Source organism: Cupressus sempervirens, chromosome 5, assembly GCF_028749045.1.
Source record: "Cupressus sempervirens isolate cs-2001-9-10 chromosome 5, ASM2874904v1, whole genome shotgun sequence".
Taxonomy (NCBI): domain Eukaryota; kingdom Viridiplantae; phylum Streptophyta; class Pinopsida; order Cupressales; family Cupressaceae; genus Cupressus; species Cupressus sempervirens.
In genome coordinates, this window is record NC_143122.1 from 554,305,506 (window position 1) to 554,316,352 (window position 10,847).

The following is a 10,847-nucleotide window of genomic DNA, read 5'->3' on the forward strand; positions in this document are numbered from 1 at the left end:
CATTTAAAAGATTATCTCCATAAGGGAGCTTAACCTTTAAGGATCCAAACAGAATGTCTAGATACCCAAGATTGATAAGCATTTAAAATATTATCTCTAGAACAGAGCTTAACCTTTAAGGATCCAAACAGAATGTCTAGATACTCGAGATTGATAGCATTTAAAAGATCATCTCTAGAATGGAGCTTAACCTTTAAGGATCCAAATAGAGCCTCTAGATACTTGAGATTGATAAAAGATAGCAAAATTGAATTATGAGTCATAGAATCATCCCCAGAATGAGGCTTGATCCTTAGGAGTCGAGGTTTAGATTGTCCCGATACTTGTAATCAAATGATGACAAGATGAAAAAGATGCCAAAAAGAGGGAAACAAGATGCCCCTAGTGGTGAGATGCCCCAAATGATGAGGACATAAGATGGGAACAAGATGCCCTGAGCAATAAGTATTCAAAGATGACACACCAGAAATGTGACATAAAGAAGAAATCTAAGATTCAACAGAATGTTGAACAAATCAGAAGAAGATTTAGAGTTAATTTGCAATCTGTTCGAGATCCTGAAGACCAAGTTTGACCAAAAGTTGACCAAATTTGACCATAGTTAACTTGAGTTGACTCTTAAAAAAATAAAACTTGAAAACATGAAGAATTTTGAGTTGAAAAGATTCTAATAATCAGAAAGTATCAAAAAAAAATTGGATTGCACAAGCGTTCGATCACATTGGTCCCAAAATTTTTAAATGAATTTTTGAGGCACTGAGGTGTGTCAAATTTTGAATTTGATCTCAAAAATGGATTCGGAAAAGTCAAATTAGCTATGGGGTGATTTTCACGCAAATCAAAGCACTTTGAAAAATTAGGTCAAAAGCTATATAAGGGCCCAAGGGGTCATTTTCAAATCATTTGTGCATTTTGTCTTTTGTGAATAGTAGCTCTGAGAGAAAGATGGCAGTGAATGTGAGAGATCATCATTTCGAGCGTTCTCAACGACACAGTCGGCCAGTAGACTATAGACCTCCAGTAAGTCATCGATTTCCCACCTCTGTACTTTCATTTGCATGCATTATGATGTCATTTATTGCATTTTTAGCATTTTTTAGGACTTGGTCAATCAATATTCATGCGAGATTTTCCTTTCTTGTGTGAAGACAATCTCTTCTCACACGAAGAAATAGGACCCACTATTTCTTTGCACGTGGTGGTGGGTGTTCTCACGTGGGAGATACCCACTTCTCGTGCAAAGAGTGAGCAGTCTCACTCGATCTTCATGCGGGAGACTTTCATTCTTCACATGATGAAGAGATTGCTCATGCAAAGAAATGAAACTTCATGCTAGATCTTGACATCTTTACATGAGATCTTGAGATCTGCGCATGAAAATCCATGATAGCGTAGGTGAATTTTTCATTTTTAGGTGTGAAATTTGCATTTTTGTCTACATTATTCTGTCATTTCAACTTGGTACTAATCATTTGCTTTTTGTTGTTATTTGTGTGTGTAGAGGAGGTTTTTGATGATGTGTCATTTAGATCACACTATCCATTGTATGGAGATTTGTTGTGGAGCCTCAATGATGCTGATAGGGCACATATTGCTCGATTGGGCTTATCTTCTCTATGCTGGATCCCAACAGTGTTGATGAATCACAGCCTGCTCACAGCCTTGGTGGAGCATTTCCATTCAGAGATGAACACCTTTCACCTACCAATGGGGGAGATGACCATCACCCCAGAGGACATATGGAGGATACTCAAGATCCCATTCCATGGAGCATGTGTGATTTACAATGTAGTGCCCCAAGTAGGTATAGAGGCACTGTCTACTGTGTTCGAGAGGGAGCTACTAAGGGGTCGAGCCATTAGTTAGGATCAGCTTGTGCACACCTATGGGTAGACACACAGATTGGCATCAGTGCTGGCAATATTTCTGAGCTACTTTTTAGTGCAAGACAGGGGGCAGCATGGCTTAGAGTGTGGTTGGGGGGTCATGCTTTGATAGATGGTAGAGGTCCTTGAGATATTTGGGTGGGGTCAGTGCATGTTGGCCCATATGTTCCATGAGATGCATGAGATAGTCTTCCATGGGAAGAAGACTATGGTAGTAGGAGTCTACATTTTGTAGATCTGGGCATGGGAGCATCTTACTATATGTAGGCCCATTCATGAGGATGCTCAAGAGCCTATGGAGCCATAGATTTGTAGGTATCAAGAGCATATTACCTAGGTCTTCTTGGGTAAGACAGAACATTGGCAGGCACGTCTCGATGACTTGGTCTCTATCATATGGCAGCCCTAGCGAGAGACTAGGATTGGGATGATGCCCCGAGGGAGTTGGGCTGGATGTTTTTTTCATGGCCACTGTTAGGTTGGACATCTCAGATCATTGAGAGGTTTTTGATTGCACAAGTGTGGTGGTAGTATGGCTAACCACAGGACATATCACAAGAGTATTGCACCTATGCCAGACTAGCGAAGGATGTAGAGCGATAGTGGCCCCCATGACTAGACCCAGGTTGAACCATGATAGCTGTGTACAACTTGGTTGTGACTGAGTGGGACTATCTCCTCGATATTACAAACATAGGGATGATGCCTGCATACTAAGCATATGTGATCGGTCATCCATTCCCATGATTCACAGACCTAGTGGGGAGAGCAAGGCCCATTCCAAAGCAGGTACCAGTGCAACAGCAATAGGCTCCCCCACCATAGGGACCATAGGATCCACTACTAGAGGTGTGGCATAGGGTGAGGTAGGAAGAGATCCCTACATGATAGATGAGATCAAACCCAGGGGCTGGAGGTGGCAAGGTAGAGCACGGTCGACAACGGAGGCCGAGGACTGAGGAGCAGACACCATAGTAGTAGCAGGCTCCACCACAACAGTAAGCACTTGAGATACTAGATGAGGATATGCATGATCAGATTGATGCTAGGAAATAGGACATAATACAATTCTATTAAGAGCAGATCTGTTAGGCCTCCCAATAGTTTGGAGCACTGCAGATATAGGTAGTTGTCTGTGATGCACAGCTAGTGCAACAGCAGTGGGAGATTGATCGATGGAGAGAGTGTGCCAAGACTACTAAGTGGAGAGAAGAGACACTGTAGGATGAGGTCCACTTATAGTTAGCCTAAGCAGCATACTATTTTGTTGCATATTTGATAGTGGTTCCTGATGAGGCTCTGCAGGTATAGTGGTTTTCTTAGTATGCACAAGAGTTAGGAGGTGCACGACCTCCTGCAAGACCTGACATGCCACCACCTCCTCCTTTGCCTAGTACTCCTACTCTTGCTCCTCCTAGAGATGAGAGTACATGGCAGAGTTAGATGTTGTGTGCCTAGCTCTTGATTTTGATCTCTGGCTATGTATTTATTGGCGTGCCAACACCATTTTGTATCATTTTGATTGATAGCACTCGAGTAGTGCCCATTTTTGTTGACCTATTTTTTTTGATATATACATATATACATACATACATATATATATACATATATATATACATATATATATATATATATATATATACATATATATATACATACATATATATATACATATATATATACATATGAGATTTTGAGCTGAGTATCATCGTGTACATGTCATTGTCTATGTCTGCTTCACTTTGATGTACATGAGATGTCAATATGATGATTATGAGATGTATGTTTTACTTTAATATGAATGCATATGGATTATGTTATGTGATGTGATTATGAGCATGTAGAGTAGATATTATGAGTAAATGGATGCAATGCATATGGAAATGGATTGACATCTCATGTGGTGTTGCGTGTTTTTCTTGATAGTGGTAGGTATTTCATTAAGGAGCACAAATAGACTAACCAAATGCTTGTGCAGCTGTGGAGAAACCTAACATGTGTGAAGATTCCCCCAATCCTTCCTCACATAGGGGAGAAATAGAATCATAATTGAATTGCACGCTTATGCATGGGAAGCATGTAATGCAAGAATTATGTTATATGCAACCCTAGGTCTGGTTACCTAGCCTCGACAATTTATCATCACTAGATATAGAACAAAGCTTGTATGTTATACAATTCCCACTAACATTGCAATCATAGGAATATGAATAGACCATACGTCATAGGTTTTTTGGGATTAAATGTAAGAATTTGAGGCACAAGAAGCCAGAATGACCAATACATTTGTCCCTTTTAATATAGCAAGTTAATCATAAGCATCAAAGCATAAACACTAGGATGACTAGAATGTTGCTTGCATGTCAGGCACACCAAACACACAAGAGATCCATCTTATGCTAAGTATTCAGTAAGTATTATGTTCAAAATGACCCTTGCATTCATAACTTGAGACAAAAATGTGTTAGGTATACTCATAGTGACTTGTACATTCATTTAAGAGGACAAGTATCAGTATATATTGTAGCATGAAGAGTTCACTCCAATAGACAATGAGAAGTACCAATGTTATTGATGTATTCGTATAAAAGGTATTCGTATAAAAGGAGTTGAGGTACACTCGACCATCCAATGCAAGATGGAGGCTCTTATAATGGAAACTCCTCTCATAGGAATATGTCAACTAATTGGAACTAAACCACAAATAGAAAGCAAAGAAAAGATCATGCCCCTAGTCATTACTTCTCTAATTAGAAATGACATCATCGAGTTGCTCAAAGCGACATGATGAAAGAAAAAAACAAGGCAAACAAAAAAAAAAGCTTAGTATATCAAAACAAGTATGTCATTTTGCATTCATTATTTGTCATGGAATTGATGTCAAGTGTCAGTGTCCAAAACATGTTTGAAAGAAATCTCTTTAGTAGGGTGATGATAGTAAGCAGACACAGTTAGAATGACTGGTGACAGAGGTCAAAGGGGAATCTTCATGATGAAGAACCTAAGAAGGACCAAGTGAAAGTAGACAGACATAGCCAAGATGACTGGTGACTGACACAAGAGAGATCTTCCATAGAGGAATCTGGAAATGTGACCCAAGCAACAGTAGGCAGACACAACTAAAACAATTGGTGACTATTGCGAAAGAGATTCTATGAGGAGAATCTTGAAAATGAGGGACACTGGCGACAGTAGGTAGACATAGTGAGGACCACTAGTGACTGTCGCAAAGGAAATTCTATGAGGAGAATCTTAGAAATAGTGACACTAGTGACAATAGGTAGACACATCCAGAATGACCGATGACTTTCGTGAAAGAGATTCTATGAGGAGAATCTCAAAAAAAATAGTGACACTAGCAATAGTAGGTAGACATAGCCAGAACGACTCATGACTGTCGCAAAGGAGATTCTATGAGGAGAATCTCAAAATTAGTAACACTAAAGGGGAATGCTCTTGAGCTATGAGATGACTCAATCCATAGATACATGAGCAAAAAGTAGGAAAATCAAGAGAGCGAAAGCATGAAAGTGATTATACAGAATAGCCAAAAGATGCGCTGCAAGATGGAGCATTGGGCACAAGAGGTGCTTGTTTACCAAGTTTTCACTTTTTTTGGCAAAATTTTCCTTTTTTTGCTACCATGATGCCTATTTCTAGGTTTTCACCAATGGCACTTTTCTTATTTTTGAAAAAAAAATTATTTTTTTTGGTATTTTTGGTATTTTTTACTTTTTTTGGTGTTACCAAGGGGCCTATTGCTAGGTTTTCAATAGGGTAACAATTTTTTTTTCAAAACTTTTTCTGATTTTAAGGATTTTTTTTAGGAGATATAGATATGTACAAAGAGCTATTGATATCAGATTAGCTATAAAATTGCTTTAGGTGGAGAGTGTTGATAGGTTCTTTCAACACTTCTCCTTTGGTTGTGGAAAGTTAGTAGGCATCGAATCCATATACTATAATGATGATATAAGGACCGAGCCAGTTCGATTTAAACTTTCCTTTTTGGACTCATTGTTGATGATTCTTAGGGTTCTCTCTCAGGACGAGATCACCCAGCTAGAAGTCATGTGGCTTGACCCTTCGATTGTAGCTTCTTGACATTTGTTGTTGACATGCTCACAGATGATCACATGCCACTTGTCAACATTCATCTAGTAACACAAGCTCCTGAAGTTGAGTTATCCTATATTCATTATCAGTAATAAGGCCCTTCATAGAGATTCTCAAGGTAGGAATCTCAACCTCTATTAGAAGCACAACATCTATGCCATACATTAAAGCAAAGGGATTTGTGCCCGTTGGAGTCCTAATGCTTGTCCTATATGCCCATAGGGCTGGATTGATCTAGAGATACCAGTCTCTCCTTGATTTGCTAATTGTGTGAAGGATTTTGAGGATCATCTTATTGGATGCTTCAGCCTAGCCATTACCTTGTGGATAATAAATGGAAGACCAATGTTGTCTGATTTTGAATTTCTTGCATAGTTCCTTGAGGTCTTTGTTCTTGAATTGTCCTCCATTGTTAGTAATGATTGAGCATGACATACCATATCTGTAGATGATGTAGTTTGTGATAAAAAGTGCTATAGTTTTTCCATTAGCAACTGCGAGAGGTACTACCTCTACCCACTTTGTGAAGTAATCTGTAGCCGTGATAATGAACTTATGCCCATTAGAAGAAGTTGGGTGGATTTGTCCCACCAAGTCAAAGGCCCATTTTTGAATTGGCCATGTTGTAGTAGAGGGAATCATCTCTCTAGCTGGAGCGTGGATTAGATTCCCATGTAGCTGACACTGCTTGCAAGACCTAGCATACTTGATAGCTTCTTGCTCTATTTTGGGCCAATAGTAACCAACTCTAAGGAGTTTACGAGCTAGTGTTAGGCCATTGGAATGAGATCCATAAATGCCTTTGTGAGCATCAATTAGTGTGCATGTAGACTCTTCAAGTTCTAAACACCTAAGGAGTGTTCCATCGAGACCTCTCCTATATAGATCGTTAGCAATAATGACATAGTGTGAAGCATTATGGATTAGATAACATTTCTCATTTTAGGTTAGACCTTTCAGAATGGTTTGATTGTAGAGGTAGGAATAAATGTGATGGTAACAGGATGATTCTTTTCCTATAACATAACAGATCATCTTAGAATTAGGGGTGTCGTAGGCTGGGTAGTGTAACACTTCCACCAAGAACTCATGTCAGAGATCATTTTTAGGCATTTGTAGTAGGGAGGCCAAATTAGCCATGGCATCAGCCACTTTATTATCTGCTCGTGGAACTTGCTGGAAGGTGATGTGTGCAAAACACTTCTTTAAGTCATCAACCATGTGCTTGTAAGGAATTAGTTTCTCATCCTTTGTTTGGTACACATCATTAACTTGGTTGATGACAAGCTAAGATTCACCAAAGATATCTAACTAATCCACTCTCCTTTCAGCTACAATTTTCATGCCATTGATCAAAGCCTTGTATTCAAAAATGTTGCTTGTACAAGGAAAGAAAATCTTATATGCTTTGGGCAATGATTATCTCTGTGGTGTAATAAAGAGTAATCCAGCACCTAATCCTTTTTGTTGTGAAGGACCCATCAAAGAACATAACTCATGTGTGGTGCGTTAGTATCAGAATTGACTCATATAGGAAATCAATGTTCATTGGCAAAAGACTCTGTATAGGTGCATCGGCTAGCTGGTCTACAATTGTCTATCCCTTTATAGCCTTGTGTTCAATGTATTGAATGTCAAACTCACTGAGTATCATAGCCCATTTAGCCAATCTTCCTATGAGAGCTGCCTTACTGAGCAAGTACTTAAGTGGATCTATTTTAGCCACAAGCCACATAGTGTGGGCAAGCATGTAGTGTCTCAACTTTTGGAAAGCAAAGACAACTGCCAAGAAAGCTTTCTCAATAATGTTATAGCTCTTCTCATAAGAGATCAATGTCCAGCTTAAGTAATAAATAGCCCTTTCTTTGTTGTTATTGTCTTCCTAGGCCAACAACATTCCTAGAGATATTTCAGTGGCTAAAATGTATAAAAGCAAAGGCTTCCCATGAATAGGAGGCATCAGGATTGGTGGATTGACAAGATATTGCTTGATCTTTGTTAAGCTTTGCTCACAATCCTGGCTCCAATTAAATTTTCCACCCTTATGTAAGGTCTTTATGAAGGGTTGTGATCTATCCACCAATTGTGAGATAAACCTGTGGATAGATTGGAGCCTTCCCTGTAGTCCTCTCATCTGGATGATGTTCTAAGGTGGTGGCATGTCCATTATTGCTTGTACTTTCTCCAGATCTACCTCAATTCCTTTTGTAGAAATGATATATCCCAGAAAATTCCCTGATGTGACACCAAAGGTGCATTTCTTAGGATTGAGCTGAAGACTAAATTTTTCCATATGATCTAGGATGGGCCCCAAATCTTGTAGATGAGTATTGCATTTAGCACTTTTGACCAATGTATCATCAACGTAGTCTTCCATGGTCTTATGCATCATATCATGAAAAATTGTAGTAACAACCCGCTGATATGTAGCACCAACATTCTTCAAGCCAAATGGCATCACATTCCAACAAAAGGTTCCCCATGCACATGTGAAAGTCATTTTCTCTTGGTCTTCTGGCACAATTTTTATCTAATTGTATCCAAAAAAACCATCCATAAGTGAGTACATCTCATAGCCAGCCGTCATGTCCACGATCATATCAATATTAGGGAGCAGAATGTCATCTTTAGGACATGCCAAGTTAAGATCATGGAAGTCTATATAAAACCTGATAGATTTATCATGCTTGGAATCTTGAACAATATTGTATATCCATTCAACATAATCAGTTACACGAATGAAGCCAGCTTTTAGAAGTTTCTCTAGTTTCACTTTGACAAGCAATGCAACATGAGGATGCATTTTTTGAAGCTTCTATTTAACTAGTTTGATGTTTGGTGCTATGGACAAGTGATGCATGATAAGATCGGGATCTAGCCTTGGCATGTCAAAGTATGTCCAAGCAAAATTTATTTTCTTTTCTTTGAAAAAGGTAATGAATTCTTCCTTTTCCTCAGGTGATAGTGACTATGCCAGATGTATCATATGAGGATGTTCTTCTGTGTCTAGGTTAATTGACTATGTTGGCTCTATTAACATTGATGATCTCTCCTGAAAGTGACTAGGAAGTGCATCAAATATCTCATCCACGGGTTCCTCGGAGAGGTTTTCGCCCTTGGATATGTCTTTTGTTTTTACTTTTTTGGGTTCTGACACTGCCACAATGTGGTTTTCACCATCAAACCTTATGCATTTTTTCTTTTTAATTATATGATTGAGATATTTGATGTCAACCTTAGTCATGTTGACACTCTACTCATTGGTGGAAGACGTTACAGGTTTGATAACATTTATTTAACAAGTGAGAGCATAGTCATTCTGGAATGTGGGGACTTTGCTAGATGCATTAAGGTTCAAGTCTATAAGCTTAGGATGTGTGAGCGAGAGAGTAGTGGCTAGTTCAATTGTGTTCACAGTATAGTCATTAAGTGCTTGGACTAGAAATTTGAGACCTATGGAAACCTCATCCATAGGTGTGTTCAAATGCCTCTGAGTACAAATGTCAGCAATTTGTGACTCTAGGACACTAGTTGGATCAAACCCATGTGACCTAACCCTAGATGTTTCACCCACTTTGATTTGGTTTTCATAGACATGCACTTGATCAATGTCTTTATCAATAGTTTCTTCTAAAAGAGAGTCAAATTCATATTCCTTAGAATTAGTGCTACATGGCGAGAGATTATAGAACTCCCTAACAGTGATAGGGACATACTCACCTTCATCCTCTGGGTTCTTACATAGATACTCAATACGTAATGACTAACTAGATTCTCCCTTTTCTAAATGATATTTGAGTTGCTTAGTATTGTCCTCAGAAGATTCACTAGTATCATCCATAGTGCTAACATGTGGCACAAAGTCATATGGTTCAGTGAAGAATTTAGTGAGGTCATGAGGAATAGGATGAGGATAAGAATCCTCATCATTAGATTGTTCCTCTCAAGTATTTGACTTAGTCGATGAATTGTTTCCAGATGAACTCTCAGGTTATGGTATGAATTTATTTGGTCCCAAATGGAAAGGGGCCTTCTCAAATCCTAGGCCAGTTGTATCACTGGTGCTTTTAGCTGTTGCTTTGATGGGATCAATTAGGCCATTATTATTGCATCCAATAGGGCCAGTTCCTTTGTAACCAAAATGCTTCATAAGCCTAAGACCAAGCCCATATTTCTCAGGAGCTATTTCTTTAGCTTGCTTTGTTAAGTCTATTGGAGCCTCTTCTCTGTAAAGCCATGTAGCAATGGCTCTATTTTCACTTTCATCTTCTAAGGGAATTGTAGCCTTGACAAAAGTGCCATTATACTTGGGCTGGGGTGTCAGCACGAACAACTTCTTTGCCTTTGAGGGTCTCCCATAATGTCGAGGAGACTCTGGGAGAGATGTTAATGACAACACTAGTTCAATGTGGTACTCTCCCATGCCAGTTTCTTTTAGTTTGAATGACTACTCAATTTCTTTCAGCTTATTGTCATGATAATCACTGAACTCATGGTTAGCAAGGACAAAAGTTTCAGCAGCTTTGAGCATATTGCAGGTATAGCTAGTAGTGGCAGGAATAGTAACTTTAGAGCCATGAAATGGGAACTTGATGCATTGGTGGTATGTGGATGGCACAACACAAATCTCATGTATCCATGGCCATCCTAACAGAATGTTGTATGCCAAGGGAATGTCTAGCACCTAATAGGTGAAATCCCTTTCTACAGGATCAACGTGAATGGGTAAAACCACTAGACCTATAGACTTTCGTTCCACTTTGTCATATACTTTTATGGTGATCTTACGTCAAGGATCAATAGAGTCCTCAAAATAATTCAATTTTCTAAGGAGAGTAGCAGAGA